Raw genomic sequence first — 18,327 nt, forward strand, 5'->3', positions numbered from 1 at the left:
GAAGAAATGAAAAAGAAGCTTCTCTGCTTCCAACTTTTCTTGAAAAGTTTTGGAGTTAAGAGCAAATGAAAAATCCTTAGCTCATTTATGTGACTTGATTACCTTTTCAAATGTAAAACAAAGAAAATCCTTGAGAGAAGATACTGGGAAATGGAAAGTGTTTTCATGCAGCATTTTCTGTTAAAGAGAAACACTCTCAGACTTGGAAAGAAGTACATAAGCATGGATCAATGGCTCTGATATTTACCTTGCGGTAAAGATTACAGCAATCCACAATAGCTGATTAGTTGTCTATGTGGTATCTTCTATGGTTGCCAGTGCTGAGACAGCTGCATGTAACCCCATGCAGGACCAACTTTTTGGAGGAAGAAAAGGCAAATATCTGCCTACACTCTGAAAAATATCCTTGGTCTTGCCCTCTTGAAACAGGACATGGAGATTATTGCACAGTGACAAAAATTTCCCTTGATTTAACCTAAATATAAGAAATATAGAAATTGAACTGAAAGATTAGATGGCCTAATAAAACAATTGATAAACACAAACCAATGGGGATATATACAAAGGAGAATGGACTATGACAACCCGAAAGATTGTTTAATATAATGTCAAAAGCTACAAATATAAAAGACCCAACTTACTCCCGTCTCCAGATGCTGGAAAAGCTTTTTGACAATTAATTGGAAGATTTTATTTTTGACATTGAAAAGCATGGGCTTGCCACAAGAATTCATTTCATGGGCAGAAACATTATCTGATCATTCAAAGGCCAAAATTAAGGCTAATGTGTATAATTGGACACCATTTCTTTCTTTCTTTCTTTTTTGAAAAGGAAGCAGCCACAGACTGTCCACGTTTTTCTCTATTATTTGGTTCATCAATAGAATCTCTGGCTGGCAGGATGAACAATGGACTACTTAAGGCCCACAATTTTATTGTGAGAAGATAATGTCGCTCAATTCTGGGTTGCATGTAAACTTGTGAAATCCACTTCTGGGGAGTCAAGTGGGAGGTGAATCTCCTCTCCTAGTGGAGGGGCTATTTGGTTTGTTCAAGTGGTATTTTCCTTTTAGGATCAAATTATTGCTAAATAAAAATGTGTTTCAGGTGGCTCCTTCTTTGTCATTGGAAGCTGTATCATATCTCAGTTTTAGCCTATTTCTTCTATTCTTGCCCAATTTTTTTTTCCAGAGCAACCTCTATGAAGCAGAAGAGCATAACTTTCAATAATAGCCATGCACTGTTACTTTCTCTAATTTTATTTATTTTTCCTAGAAAAATATATAAGTAATTCAGATTATTTGATGGGTAAATAAGTAAATGAGAACTATAGGAACTATAGGTTCTGACATATAAACACAAAATACATAACTTCAGCAAATCATACAGGAGGTATGATAGGGAATTTGCTTTAAAGCTAGTTTTACCTAACAAAATAGTGGGAGGTGTGGTGCATTGTACAGTTTTTATCCTCTTTGATTTTTTAAAACAGCTTTATTGAGCTATAATTAACATATCATGAAATTCTCTCACTTAAACTGTGCAATTTTTTTGGTATATTCAGAGTTGTGAAACCACCACTGACATCAAGGATTTCAGAATATGTCCATCACCCTAAAAAGAAATCTCACATCCATTAGCAGGCACCCTCTTTTCCTTTCTAACTCTGCAAGTTCCAGGCAATCATTAATCTGCTTTCTGTTGGTAGAGTTTTGCCTACTCTGTATATTTTGTAAAAATAGAATCATACAACATGTGACCTTTTGTGTCTGGCTGTTTTCACTTAGCATAATGTTTTCAAGATTCTTCTATATTGTAACATAAATGAGAACTTCATTTTTTACGGATGAACAATATTTCATTGTGTGTATATATCACATTTTGTTTATCCATTTATGGGTTATAGGACATTTGGGTTGTTTTCACCTTTGGCTATTATGAAAAATGTGGCTATGAACATTCATGTGCAAGTTCGTATGTGACTATGTTTCTATTTATCTTGAGTATATACCCAGGAGTGAAATTCCTAGGTCATATGGTAATCGTCCAGCTGCTTGCCAAAGTGGCTGCATCATTTCATATTCCTAAAAGCTGTGTATGGGGGTTAAAATTTCCTTAAATCCTCACCAACACTTGTTATTATTTTTCATTTTTATTATCATGATCAATTATATTTCATTGATTTATATGTCTGTCCTTATGCTAGTACCACATTCTCTTGAAGAGCATAGCTTTGTAATACATTTTTAAATCAAAGTGTGAGTCCTTCAACTTTGTTCTTTTCCTTCAAGATTGTTTTGGATGATTCGTCTGTAAGAATTTTAGGAATACCGCATCGATTTCTGCAAGGGAGTCAGCTGGGATTTTGACAGGAGATTTATTCCTAAGTATTTTATTTTTTTGATCCTATTGTAATGGAATTGTTTTCTCAATTTCATTTCAGATTATTGCAAGTGTACAGAAATCCAATCAATTTTTGTATGTTGTTTATTTTACAACCTAGCTGAACTCTTATTAGTTCTAGAAGATTTTTAGTTGATTCTTTAGACTTCTCTATAAACAAGATAATGTAATCTGCAAATAGTGATAGCTTTCCTACTTCCTTTCAACCTAGATGCTTCTCCTCTCCTAACTTTTCTTTTTTCCTTTTTTTTTTTTTTTTTTTTTTTTGAGATGGAGTCTCGCTCTGTGGCTCAGCCTGGAGTGCAGTGGCGCGATCTCGGCTCACTGCAAGCTCAGCCTCTGGGTCCATGCCATTCTCCGGCCTCAGCCTCCCGAGTAGCTGGGACTACAGGCACCTGCCACCACACCCAGCTAATTTTGTTTTTGTATTTTTAGTAGAGACTGAGTTTCACCGCGTTAGCCAGGATGATCTCGATCTCCTGACGTCGTGATCCGCCCGTCTCGGCCTCCCAAAGTGCTGGTATTACAGGCGTGAGCCACCACGCCCGGCCCTTCCCCGCTAACTTTGCTTGCCTAATTGCCCTAGCTAAAACCTCCAGTGTAATGTTGAATCAAAGTCGTGAGACTAGACATTCTTGTCTTTTTCCTGGTCTTGGGTGGAAAGTATTCAGCCATTTATTAAGTATGATGTCATTGGTGCGATTTTTTATAGATGCCTTTTATTATGTTGAGGAAGTTCTCTTCTATTCCTTGTTCGTTGAGTGTTTTTTCTTTTTCTCATAAAAATGTGTCAGATTTGCCAAATGCTTTTTCTGAGTCAATTTAGATAATTATGTGGATTTTATTCTTTGTTCTATTGGTATTCTATGTTATACTGATTGATTTTTGGATGCTAAAGCAACTTCACATTCCTGAGATGAATGCCTCTTGGTCATGATTTATGATTCTTTTATTATATTGCTGGATTCAGTTTGCTAGTATTTTGTTGCAGAGTTTTGCATCTATATTCGTTAGAAATACTGGTGTGTAGTTTTCTTATCTTGTGATGTGCTTGTCTGGTTTTGGAATTCGGGTAATACTAGGCTCAAAGAATGAATTAGAAAGTATTCTCTAATTTTGTGTTTTGGAAATGTTTGTCAAGAACTGGCATTATTTATTCTTTAAATAATTGGTAGAATTCACCAGTGAAGCTGTTTAGGCTGAGGGTTTATTTGTTATAGGTGTATTCACATTTTCTATTTCTATTTGACTCAGTTTTCACAGTTGGTGTCTTTCTAGGGATTTTCCCATTTTATCTAAGTTATTTAATTTTTTGGCATTTAGTCATTCATAGTATTCTTGTATAAACCTTTTATTTTCTTTAAGGTCAGTAGTAATCCCCCACTTCCATCCTGATTTTAGTAATTTAGGTCTTTTCTTTCTCTTGGCCAAACTAAATATTTGTCAATTATTTTGATCTTTTCAAATTATACACTTTTATTTGATTTCTGCGTTTTTTCATTTTATTAATTTATGCTCTAAGTTTTATTTTCTTCTTTCTTCTTGTTTTATGTTTACTTTCTCTTCTTTGCTAGTATCTGAAGTTAGGAGGTTAATACATTAATCGGGAAACTTTCCTCATATAGGCATTCATAGTTATAAATTCTAAGCTCTGCTTTAGCAGCATTCGGTAAGTTTCAGTATATTGTGTTTTCATTTTCATGCATCTCAAAGTGTTTTCTAATTTTCCTTGTACTTTCTTTTCTGACCTCTTGTTTATTTAGGAGTGTGTGCTATCATTTCCACGTATTTGCAAGTTTCTCAAATTTCTTTGTTACTGATTTCTAATTTTATTCCATTGTGGCCAGAGAACATTCTTAATATGATTTCCATCCTTTCAAATGTATTGAGACTTGTTTTATGGTCTTGCATATCATCTCTTCTGTTGAATATTCCATGTGTACTTGACAAGGATGTGTATTCTGCTGCTGTTGGGTGGAGTGTTCTATAGAAAACTTTCAGGTCTTAACTGGTTTACATTCTTGCTCAAGTCTTCTGTTTCCTTGTTGATCTTCTCTGACATGTTTTGCTGATTGTTAAAGTAGAATATTGAAGTCTCCAACACTTATTGTTAAATTGTGTATTTCTCCCCATAATTCTGTCAGTTTTTGTTGCATGTATTATGGAGCTCTGTTTCTAAGTGCATATTTGTTTTTAAAATTAATATCTTCCTAATGAATTTACTCTTTTATTATTATAATACTTCCCTCTTTATCTCTAGTAATATTTTTTGTTTTAAAGTTTATGTTGTCTTAAGTATGCCTTTCCAGCTTTTTTATGGTTGCTGTTTTCATGATATAACTTTTTGCATCCTTTTACTTTCATCAGATTTGTATCTTTGAATCTAATATACATCTCCTGCAGTGAACCTACAGATAACCGTATCTTGGGTTTTTAAATCTAGTCTTACAATTTTTTCCTTTTGTCTTGATTGTTCATTTACTCGCGTTTAGAGTTATTGGATTTGGATAATAATCCTGAAAGATACAATCCCAAGTGCCATAATCCCAAAAGATCAAAATTCTTAAATAGAAGATGGTAAAATTAATAGGGAATGCTCATGTCAGCAAATATTGAATCATAGAAGAATTTCAAAAGGAGCAGCACCACATAGCAAATAAGTGTGAATGTATTCTCTCAGGAGAGCCAAAACCTAAAAGGAAAAAAGTAGCTGATCCTCATGATGCAAGATTTCAAAATTATCATGAACGTTGGCCAGCTCTTATGGAGTATTTCTGTGCAATTGTCCATAATCTATCTCTGTAATACACTTTTTTGGATGTTGATTTTTTTCTTTTTTAAAACTATTTTAAATTGTCAGCATTATTTTTTACAATTCACTATGACATGTATTTAATTTTTGCATTCTCTCCAATACTGGAGGTATAAATTCCGTAGAGACTTGGAGAGTTCTAATGCATTTTGTGCATTTTTTGCAAATTTAACTCCAAGGAAGTGCATTATCACAAGGTTGGCTTTGTAAGCATTGTGCGTGTATGTAAAAATGTTGAAACTTCCTCAATAAATGAAGAGATGTCCTTTATGTACATGAGTATTTGTGAAATATAACATTTCCCAAGATTTTGGTTATTTTGGTGACTGCATATGCGATGGTGAAAATTTTTAGTTTTTGATCAATCTCCACAAAAGACAAGTTGTTCATCACAGTGGTTCATATGACTGCAGTAATAAAGCGGGGTGCACAGCATTACCAACCATAGTGATATGCAAATACATTTCCCTTTTGACCTATTTTTTTGTATGATTCATCTGCTCATACGTTTATACTCATGTGACTGTTATTAGTATACCTGAGTGTTTATGCTTGCAAAAATATATATATTATTGACTATTTTATTATGTAAAGTGTCCTATGAAGTGTTATGTTGTATTTTTATGTTTCTAAAATAAATCCTCTTTTAAAAATGTAAAGAAATATATTTAAAATAATTTTTAAAATTATTTTTTTCCAGAATTATGTTTTTTATAATTTTGACTTTTCAAGATTGTGATTTTGGGGATTTTAGACTTGTGGGATTTTGAGCTTTTGGAATTTCAATATTAGGGATTATGGCATTTGGGATTGTGTTTTGGGGATTATGATCAGCTCCCAATGTTATTACTGATATAGTGATTTACACATGCAATTTTACTTTTAAAAAATACGGTCTCATGTCTTTTTTGCTCTTATATTTCTCTTTTATTGCTTTCTTTTGCATTAACTTTTTTGTAGTGTAACATCTTAATATTTTGATTTACTATATACTTATATCACCTTAATTGCAGTGAGATGTGGAAACAATACTTCTGTATAGCTCTATTTCCTAGTTCCGCTTTTCATACTATTATTGTTATACATATTTATATGAGTTACAGATCCAACAATATATTGTTATACTTATTACTTTATATAATTTTATATCCTTTCAAGAAGATATAAGAAAGAAATTTGAGTATATAGAGAGTTTCTTATATTAATCTTCTTATTTACCCTTTATGGTTGTCGTCATTTTGTTCTGTGGATTTGAGTTCCCATCTGGTATCATGTCCTTTCTACAGTACAACTTTGCTCCCACCTACCACTTGTGTACTGTTATTGTGAAATAGATTACATTTCTATATGTTGTAGGCCCAACAATGCATTTTATACATATTATTATATACAATTGCGTTTTAAATCATTTAAGAGAAGAAAGGAGAACTATTCATTTCTACTATCCTTTAGAATTACATAATTATGTTTACCAGTGCTTGTGTGTATGTGTGTGTGTGTGTGTGTGAGTGTGTGTGTAAACTAAAGTTACTGTCTGGGGCCACTTGTTTTCAGCCTGAAGGAATTTTTTTTACTATTTCCTAAGTGGGTTCAGTAGAAAAAAATTCTCTCAATTTTTGTGTATCTGGAATAGCATTATTTTGTCTTCAGTTTTGAAAGATAATTTTGTTGGATAGAAGATTTTTGGTTAATCGTTTTTGTCACCCAACCACTTAGGTTCTCAATAGTTTTTGATGAGAACTCAGCCATTCTTCATATTGAGGTTTCCTTGGGCATGATAAATTATTTTTCTCTTGCTGCTTTCATGATTTACTCTTTGTCTTTGATTTCAATATTTTTACTGTGATGATTCTGGGTATGAATCTCTTTATATTTACCCACTGAGCTTCTTGCATGTGAACAGTATTGTTTTTCGTCAAGTGTGGGTAGTTTTTAGCCATTATTTATTGAAATATTTTTATGCTCATCTCTCTCCTCTTCTGGTACTACCATTTTGCCTATGGTGGTGTGCTTAATGGTGTTCCATGTCTCTCTTATGATCTGCTCAGTTTTCTTTACTCTTTTTTTATCTCTGTGGCTTTCATAATATGTCAAAGTATCTTCAAGTTTGTGTATTATTTCTTCTGCTTGTTCAGATCTATTGTTTTAAGCCCTTCTGATGAATTTTTAAAAATTGTATTTTTCAACCCCAGAATTTGTCAAATTATCTTCAAGTTTGTGTATTATTTCTTCCGCTTGTTCAGATCTATTGTTTTGAGCCCTTCTAATGAATTTTTAAAAATTGTATTTTTCAACCCCAGAATTTCCATTTGGTTCTTTCTTATATATTCTATGTCTTTATTGATATTCTCTATTTGAACAGACGTTGTTCTCATACCTTCCTTCACTTTGTAAACCATGCTTTCTTTAGTTCTCTGAGCATATTTATAATGACTATCTTGAAGTCTTTAAGTTAGATATCTTACCCCTCTCCTAGTCAGATTTTGTTGCCTGCTTTTTCTTCTGTGTATATTGGTTGCACTTTCTTGTTTCTTCACATCTCATAATTTTTATTGTTGTTGCAAATTGAGCATTTTGGGTAATATACGGTAACAGCTCTGGATATTGATCCTTCTTCTCCTCTAGGGCTTGTCATTGTTATTGCTTTCTTGGTTATGTGTGTTGTGACTTGGCTAGGAGATTTCAGTAAAGTCTATTTCCGCCAAAGTTGAAGATTGATGTCATGCCTCACAAAGTTCAGCCTTGGGAATGCATACAGTGACTCTGTGGTGACAGTGGTTTTGGCAGGTTTCTCTTTGTTTCTGTCTATGATCTCTCCGTTAATCTCTCTGCTTCTGTTGGTATCACACCAACTGTTAGGCTACACTAATTATCCTGGGGCATAAGTTGCTTCATATTCCGATCCAAATAAATTCAGAGTCTTTTGCAAAGGCGGTTTCTGAGGCCAATCTTTAGGTGTGTTCTGATTCCAGGAAGGCTCTACTTAGCTGTTTCTTTCCCTGATTCTCTCTGATGAACTAACAGAACAACAGTTTAGCCTGTTGTTCTCATGGAAGTGCCAGCCTCACCTGAATTATTTTCCATCAAAATATCAATTTTTGTTTTCAGTGCACCATTAGGCTTGAACTTTCCCATTTTTAGTTCCAAATAAAGCTGGTTCCTTTGATAAGTGTTTCAGAGTTCTATGTTATTATGGATTAGATTGCCTCTCTTTCTGGACAAACTCTTTGAGCCACTGCTCCAGAAATAGAAGTGGCCCATTTATTCAAGAGTAGCACCCTTACTTTATAAGAGGGGCCAGTGTCATAGCCTCTGGTCCCTTTACTTGCTTCTCTCTAAATGGACCTTCAGCCCTACAAATGAGATAGGGTAAGAGTGATTAGAATCCTAGTATTCTCAACTTGCCACATCTAAGGTAGAGCCTCTGCTCTATGAGTGGAAGGTGGGTGGAAAAATACAGCCCTTTCCTTCTCTGCTGTACTGCTAGACTGGAATTTAGTCTCTGTGACATGGAGATGGGGGTCCCGAGAAATGCTGGTGGTCTACCTCTCCTTGGGTCCTATCCTAGCACTTGACTGTTGCTGTGGGAAAGGGATCCTTGTCTCCTGGTCTTGTCTACCCAGAGTGGAACTTCTGTCATCTTGAGCTGGAGGTTGGAGTTCAGTAAAGAAGTGGATTGTGGCTTACGTGCCACAGACTGTCACTGTTCTTACGGACGTTTAGTAGATAATATTGTGTAAATATTTCTTCCTTTGCTGTATATGCTTAGGACAATTTACAGAGACTCTAAATACTTGCTGTTGTTTTTGTAAAAATAAATTTTATAAGTCATTATTGTTTATCTAGAAGCAGGTCCACAATGCTCCTAATGTTGCCATTTTATTCCTTTTCTCTCTCTTTTTCTTATTGTTTCCTTGCTCTTGACTCTGGGATTGGTCATGTATTTATATTAGGATTCTCAAAATATCTGGGGAAGTTCCTCAGGTTCTTCATCTTAGGATACTCCAAGTTTATATTAGGTTCAGTTCTTATTAATTGATTTATATTCTTGCTTGGTCCTACCAATAGACTTGGCAAAGTGTTTATTGCTCTTTCATAATCTTGAGGATGTTTTTATGTTTATGCTTGGTCTTGATGCCCTTTCCCCAATGTCAGTCACAGTCACCTGTGTCCTCTGTTATCAGTAGTATTCTGAATGTATTGATAGAGCATTTAAAACATCTTTTGACAGGAAAATCCCATTTTGATTGTGTTCCAAGTTCAAGTTAATGCCCCATTGGGTAAAAGCATGTGTGCCCTATTCCTGGATGCAGTAATTTGGGGACTATTTCTGCTTAACCCTCACATGCTTGATGCTATTTAATTTGAAAACCTCCTCTTCTATGCTGTACAGTCATATATCATATAATGACATTAATTGCCATTTTTCATGCTAATAGAAAACGACTAATAAGATTATAAATTCTATGTAAAAATGTTTGGATACAAAAATACTTGCCATCGTGTTACAGTTGCCCACAGTATTTAGTACAGTAACATATTGTACAGGTCTGTAGCTAGGAGCAATAGGCTATAGCATATAGGCTAGGTGTGTAGTAGGCTGTACTATCTAGATATGTGTAAGTACACCATATAATGTTCATACAATGACAAAATCAGCAAACATATCAGAACATATCCCTTTCATTAAATGACACATGATATACTCTATTGTGTGTCTGAGTTGGTATTTGATGGGGTTTACCTCTTAGGGTACTCCATAGATAGACACATAACTACTTTCTTTGCAGTTTGTGTCAAAAAGTCACAAATTGGAAATGTAAGATGTACTTTAACTTCCTCTATTCTTACTATACACATCTAGCAGATATAAGAAAAATTATCTGAAAAAAGTACTATGAATAAAGGAGCCAGTACTATTTTATGCTAACTGTTAAGGAGAGGAACTTTGCTTTATGTAACTTTTATCTACCATAGCATTGAGTATACGCCCTTGCATCCAATAATTGTTAATTAAATCATTAATTTGATTTAATTAAACATTTTTCATGCTAATAAAGCAAGCCCAATTTTAAAAATATTTGATTTTAAAGTTTTACTACTATATATTTGGAATCTACTTGATATGAAGGGCAAAATGATTTCTTCTGAGACAGAGTTAAAATAAACTTTTAAGTTGTATTCATGTGTCATTGGGTTCAGTGAAACATCTGCCTTGGGCCCCCTTTCTCAACTTTTTGGAAGTGTCTAGGAAGGATTGGTTTTAGTTCTTTAAATGTTTGATAGAATTCAGCTGGGAAGCCATCTGGTCCTGAGCTTTTTGTTGATGACTTTTAATTACTGATTGAATCTCCTTACTTGTTATTGGTCTGTACAGATTTCTAATTTATTTGTGATTCAGTCCTGGTAGGTTATATGTTTCTAGGAATTCATCCATTTCATCTGAGTTCTCCAACTGATTGGTTTATAATTGTTCATGCTAGTCCTTTGTATTTATTTGTTGTCAGTTGTAATGTCTCCTCTTCCATTTCTGATTTTATTTATTTGATGCTTCTCTCTTTTTTTCTTATTTAGTCTAGCTAAACATTGGTCAATTTTTTTTGGCTCTTTAAAAAACCAACTTAGCTTCATTGATGTTTTCTATTCTGTATTTTCTTATTTCTGTTCTGATCTTTATTATTTTCTTTCTTCTGCTAACTTTGGGTTTAGTTGGTTCTTTTTCCATTTCCTTGGGTATAACATTTGGTTGTCTATTTGAGTTTTTTTTTTTTTTTCTATTTTGATGTAGGCACTTGCTGCTATAAACTTCCCTCTTAGAACTGTTTTTGCTGCATCCCATAAGTTTTGGTATGTTGTTTTCATTTTTATTTGTCTTAAGCTATTTTAAAATTTCTCCTTTAATTTCTTCTTAGACCTAGTAGTTGCTCAGGAGAATATTGTTTAATTTCCACACATTTGTTAACTTTTTCCATGATTTATTCTCTTATTGATGTCTAGTTTCCTATAATTGTGGTCAGAAAATAATTTCACATAATTTTGATCTTGCTAAACATGTCAAAACTAGTTTTGTGACCTAACATATAGCCTATCCTGAAGAATGTTCTGTGTGCATTTGAGAAGAATGTATTCTGTTGGGTGGAGTCCTCCATCTATGTCTGTTAGTTGTATCTGGTCTGAAGTATAGTTGAAGTCCCATGTTTCCTTACTGGCTTTCTGTCTGGATAATCAGTCTATTGTTGAAAGTAGGGTATTAAAATCCCCTGCTATTATTGTGTTCTAGTCTATGTCTTCTTCTAGATCTCTTAATGTCACTTTTTACATTTAGGTGCTCTGATATTGGATGCATGTATATTGGTAATTGTTAAATTCTCTTGATGAACGTATGCCTTTATCACTATATAATAACCTTTGTTGTCTTTTTTTAAAGTTTTTGACCTAAAATATATTGTCTGAAGTAAAAATACCTACATGTGTTCTCTTTTGGCTTCCATTTGCATGGAATGTCTTTTCTCATCTCTTCACTTTTAGTCTATGAGTGTCCTTTAAGGTGAAGTGAGTTTCTTGTAGACAGCATGTAGCTGGGTCTTGTTTTCCTAATCCATTCAGTCACTCTATGCCTTTTGATTGGAGAATTTAATTAATTTACATTCAAAGTGATTACTGATATGTGAGGACTTACTGCTGCCGTTTTGTTGTTTTCTGGTTGTTGTATAAATCCTTTTTTCCTTTCTTCCTCTATTGCTTTCTTTCTTTGTGGCTTCATGGCTTTCTTTAGTGATATATTTTATTTATTTTATTTTTATCTTTTGCATATCAATTATAGTATTTTGCATTTTGTTTACCCTGAAGCTTACATAAGGCATCTTATACATATAACTGCCTATTTTAACCAAATAAAAACTTAACTTTGATTGCATACACAAACTCTATATTTTTATTCCCCTTCTTCCCAGGTTTTATTGTTTTTGATGTCACAATTTACATTTTGAAATAATTTGTATCTCTTAACAAATTATTGTTATGTTAGTTGTTTTTAATAGTTTTTTCTTTTAACCTTTATAGTAGAGATATAATTGATTTACCCATCACCATTATTATATTAAAATATTTTGGATTTGACAATATTAATCATTTTTGGTACATTTAATCTTGTCTTTAGATCTTACTTCTCATCACATATCAGCTTTCTTCAGCATGAAGAACTTTTACCATTTCTGTTCATACTAGTACACTGGCATTCTCAGCTTTCATTTAACTGGGAAAGAGTCTTTAGTTCAAATTCATTTTGGAAGAATATTTTCACTGAATAAAGAACTATAGGTTGATGGTCATTAGAAGTGTCATTCCATTATCTTTTGTCTTGTACTGTTTTTGGTGAGAAGAAAGCATTTCTACTGTGATCATTGCTCTCCATATGACATTTTCTTTTTGACCGCTTTTACAATATTTTACCCTTGTTTTTTAGTGATTTGCTTGTGATTTTCTAAGTTTGGATTTTTGTGCATTTGTCCTCTTTGGGGTACCAAGAGCTTTGTGGATTTATGAGTTTAAAATTTCTATCAAATTTGAATTTATGGCCTTAAATTTTATATGAAATTTGGAAAATATTGTCACTCTTATTTTTTCAGTTTGTTCCTTTTCATTCTCTCTTGCTTCTTTTTATGAAAGTCCAGTAAAATGGAAGTAATACCATTTAATACTGCCTCACATGTCACTGATAATTCACTGTTCAATCTTTTTAAATACTTTTTTCTCTCCAAATTTTATTTTGGATAATTTCTATATATTTATCTTCCAGTTCCTGTTCTGTTCTTTAACAATGTTATTCTTTTAAGTCAGCCTAATATATGTTTGTGTTAAATATTTATAAAATCTCTGCTCTCTATTTAGTTTATTTAAAATTTGTCTGGCTTCTTTCTTTCTTTCTTTCTTTCTTTTTTTTTGAGATGGAGTCTGGATCTTGTTGCCCAGACTAGAGTGTGTAGTGGTGTGATTGCAGCTCACTGCAACCTCCACCTCCTGGGTTCAAGTGATTCTCTTGCCTCAGCCTCCCTAGTAGCTGGGACTACAGGTGCCTGCCACCATGCCGGGCTAATTTTTGTATTTTTAGTAGAGACGGGGTTTCACCATGTTGACCAGGTGGGTCTCAAACTCCTGACTTCTGGTGATTCGCCCACCTTGGCCTCCCAAAGTGCTGGGATTACAGGCATGAGCCACTGTGCCCGGCCCTGTCTGCTTACTTCTTATTCCATACTTTTCTCTAAATCCTTGAATATATTACTTTATAGATCTTGTTTGCTATTCTAATATTTGGGTCACTATGCAAGTCATTTTAAGTTGACTTTTTTCTTACTTTGGCTCCCATTCTCTTGTTTTTTTGCATGTTTGGTAACCTTTGGTTGAATATATAATATTGTGTCTTGAACAGTAGGAATTGGGAATCCTGCTACTTTATTTTCTGCAGACAGTAGGAGTTTCTATGTCTTGCTGCTTAAGTGAGATAGGAACTAGTCCAATTTTCACTGTTAAGTTGATCTGTAACTGGACTGTAGCTCTAAGGTTGGGCTCATTTTTTATTATCCCAGCCCATAACCTGGAGCTCTGCCACTGAGGCTTGATTTTACCCATGATGACACCTAGGTGGTGATGTCATCAGTGCAACTGCCACTGTCACTGCTGTCGCTATCTCTATTATTTAATTTTAGAAACGATTGGCCTCCAGCTCTGACAGAAAAAAACTTGATTGTAACGGCTGAAAAATCAATAAACCTTATTTATATTATTATAATTATTTAAATTTTATTTATTAGAGGTAAATATTATACAAAGTTTTCATTTTCATTTTCTTTTTTTTCTGTATGAACCATAAGTCACTTGAAACACAGTATTTCTAGCATCCTTTCTTATGCTCCTAAAGTTTCTCATAATCAAACCATAGTTTAGTCTGCTTCATATTTGGACCACATCTCATTGATAGCACTGTGTGTTTGCTTGTATCTTTCTCTAAAGTTTTCTATTAAGTTTATTATTATTGAAAGAATTATAGGCCTTCTTTTAAAAATAATACTCTTAATATCTGCTAGTAACTTACTTTTTACTTATTGAAATGAATTTTGTCTTCATACATGTATTTAATTTGGAGCCATCTGCCTTTTTTAAATGCAGAGTTTTTTTTTTTTTTTTTTTTTCTGTGCTTGCTGTTTAACTATTGTACTGCCCATCCTATTCCCATGGAATCTTGAGTTAGTGTAACCGTTTCTAGTGTCCTACATATTTCTTTCACTTGATTTCTCTCTCATTTTATTGAAGTACATCCTTATGTAATTTCCACAGAAGTGTTGCATGGCATTTCCTATGTGATTGAGAAAGCTTTCATTTTGCCCTCAAGTTTGATTGCATGTTTGGATTAATATTCCATTTTAGGTTTACGATGATTGTCTTTCATAACAGAAGAATTTGCTATTCCATCTTTTTAAATGTCTGTTGTTGTTTCTATTTTAAAAAACACTAAAGTCCAATTTTTATTCCTTTGTAGAAAACTTTTTATTTCTTTGAAGGCTATTAAGACCTTCTCTTTATCATTGATATTCTATCCTTTGTGGTACCTTTGTTGAGATTTTTTGAATATTTTGACATTGTTTTGAAATTACATAATAAAAGCATTATCCTTAAAGGAAGACAAAATATCACAGATAAGTCATCTTTCTCTCCTACTCAATCCTACTACTGTCTACCTGCTCCTCCTAACCCTATTCCATGAAAATGTTTACATACATTTACATGTACATAGAATGTGCATGGTATTGTTTGTACATCTACTTGGATGTGTGTTTGCTTTTGTAAACATTATCGTATTGTAGGTGTTTTTCTGCAAGTTGTCTCTGTCTCTGAAAACCATGACTGGTGATATGGTTTGGCTCCATGTTCCCATCCAAATCTCATCTTCAACTGTAATTGCCACTTGTTGAAGGAGGGATCTGGCAGAAGGTGATTGGATCACAGGGGCAGTTTTGCCCATGCTGTTCTTGTGATAGTGAGTTTGTTCTCATGAGAACTGATGGTTTTAAAAGTGTGGCACTTCCCCTCTCTTGCTCTCTTCTGCCGCCATGCACGACCTGCCTTGCTTCCCCTTCTGCCATAATCGTTAAGTTTCCTGAGGCCTCCTCAGCCATGCAGAACTGTGAGTCAATTAAACCACTTTCGTTGATAAATTATCAAGTATCGGGTAGTATCTTTGTAGCAGTGTGAGAATGGACTAACACAATTGAGATTTATCCTACTTCACCTTATCTAACAAATTTATTTTTGCTGTTACATATATTTTTATATCTGTATTGGGTATTCGTATGTTATTTTTTGTGAATTATCTTTTTTTGCCATAAATCTATTGGTTTATTTGTGTTTTACTTTTAATTCTTAGAAGTTATTTATATAATTACCAGTCCTTTTTCTGCTATACAAATTGCTAATATTTCTTCAAGTAAATTACTTTTTTAATTTTTTTGTGGTGTTTTCTTTCTTGTGGAAGATTTTAATTTTTATGCTACCAAATTCATTAGCTTTTTCCTTCATGATTTTCTCTTTGCATTTGATTTAAGGCCTATCACATCCTAAGGGATTAACATATTCTTCTATATTCACTTTAAATATTTTGTAGTTTTCTCCATACTTATGCTTATAATTTATTTGAAATCAGCTTTTGTGAATTCCATAAAACAGAAATCTAGCTTTATCTCCCCTATAGATTGCCAATTGTTCCTTGGATTATATTGAATAGTTATCTTTCCTCTACTGGTTTTGAATGCTGAATCTATCATATTAAAGATTTTTGAATATATTTCGAATGTATTTTTATATATATTTATGAGTTGGGTTTTGGGTTCTTTACTTAGTTGTTCTTAATTTGTAACCAAAATAGCAATATACCAATTACCATAGTTATATACTATGTCTTGATATTTGGCAAGAAAGCAACCATCCTTTTGAGTCCCTTTTTCTTTCAAATTTCTTGACTATTCTTGCAAATTTAACCTCTCATATGAATTTAGAATTGAGTGTATGACTACTGAAAAATTCTGTTGAAATGTTGATTGTAATTTAGATGAATTTACAGATTAATTTGTGAAAAGTTGACAACGCAACAGTTTTGAGTCTTCCTACCCAGGAATACGAACTATTCCAGTATTCAAGTTTTATTTTATATCATTCAACAAAATTTTGTAGTTTTCTCCATGAGTGATTTAAACACTTTTGTATTTTTAATTTTTGTTTCTACTGTGAATAGCTTCTTTCTTCTACTGCATTTTGTAATTGTTATGACCAATATGGAGGTCTTTGATTTTTCGTATGTTGATCTTAATATTGCCTACATGCTTAATTACTGATTTTAAAAATATTTCTGCTGGGTGTGGTGGCTCATGCCTATAATCCCAGCACTTTGGGAGGCAGAGGTGGGCGGATCAGGAGTTGGAGACCAGACTCACCAACATGGCGAAATCCCATCTCTGCTAAAAATACAAAAATTAGCCAGGCATGGTGGCGCATGCCTATAATCCCAGCTACTCAGGAGGCTGAGGCAGGAGAATTACTTGAACCCAGGAGGCGGAGGTTGCAGTGAGTGGAAATTGCACCACTGCACTCCAGTCTAGGTGACAGAGCAAGATTCCATCTCAAAAAAAAAAAAAAATTTCAGGAGGTAGCTTTATTGATTTTTATGAATGGACGATCATGTTATCCATTAGCAATGATAGTTTACAAAACTTCGTTTTATATCTTCTACTTTTTCCTTAATTGACTAGAAACGTCAGTGTAGCTTTCAACAGTATCTACAATAGCAGAAAACATGTACTGTGCTTGATTTTAAAGAAATGCCTCAAAGGCTTACCCTTACATAAAACTTTTGCTGTAGATTTCCAGTGAATATTCTCTATTCTTAATTCGGTTAAGAAAATGGACAAACACACGTATATATATATGGATACACGCATACAATGTAGATCAAAATGCTAAGTATAATTTTATTCTAAGAGGTGGGATTATGGTTGTTTTTAGTTATTTTTCTTTATTTGCTTTTAAAAAGGTTTTGGAAGAACATTACTTTTGTAAAATAAAATGCTATTTTGGATAAAAGAAAAGTATGTAAAATGTGTATTATTCATCCTAAGCTATCAGAAAAGGCCCAATTCTCAATGGTATAGTCCATCTTTATTTATTTTATGATAAGCTTTCCCTAAGTTTGTTCCTCAGGATGTTATTTATTATTCTTTGTAAAAAATTTTGTCATCTAATAAATGTGGAGTAAAGCAAAGTTAAACATGATTTCTTTAATCCAAGATTCCTTGAAATCTTTAATATACAAATGTGAAGAGTGAAGCTCCAAAGGAGAAAACAGAATGTGGCATATTTTTCATTAGCATCTTTTAACCAGTGTGTCATTCTTCTTCATTATTCAGTGGACTTTTCACGTTGTTGCTGTTTGTAAAACAAAACAAAAGTCAGTGTTATATGTGTCTACTTGAGCACAGTTTACTTCAGAAATACTTATGTAATAAAAACTTGTATGAATAGCTCTCTGTAGGGAGCTTTATACTTACTTGTCTTAGAAAGCAAACCAAGCAAGCCAAAAAATTAGTCAATTTTGTTCTGCCCTCTAGAGCACTGGATTAGGTGGAGAAGATAAAGGACTAGTTTTTATAGTGTTAAAAAATGAGTGACTCTCAAGGAATTTTCATTCTACCGAGACATGTGCCAAGTGTCTTCCTCTTGATTCTAGGGTATAAGACCACTAATAGCAGTATTTCGCTTTAGCAAATGAGGAAACAGACACAGATGAATTGGTGATGAGTCCAAGTTCATGCAAATTGGAATGTCAGTTGGGAACAGAACAGATTCATTTGACTACACTTCCAGCACTGTATTTAATTGACCTAACTTCCTTTCTTACACGGTAGATATAAATAAGAGATTAACTGTTGGGAAAGGAAAAGTGAGGGAGTAGAAGCTAAGTATTTTGGAATATCAAAATAATTTAATTGGATCCCAGATGAATTAAGATGTGTGGGAGTCCAAATTATACCCCAAATACCAAGCCTGCATAAGGCTAATTTAAAAAT

Source organism: Gorilla gorilla, chromosome 13 (assembly GCF_029281585.2).
Source record: "Gorilla gorilla gorilla isolate KB3781 chromosome 13, NHGRI_mGorGor1-v2.1_pri, whole genome shotgun sequence".
NCBI lineage: Eukaryota > Metazoa > Chordata > Mammalia > Primates > Hominidae > Gorilla > Gorilla gorilla.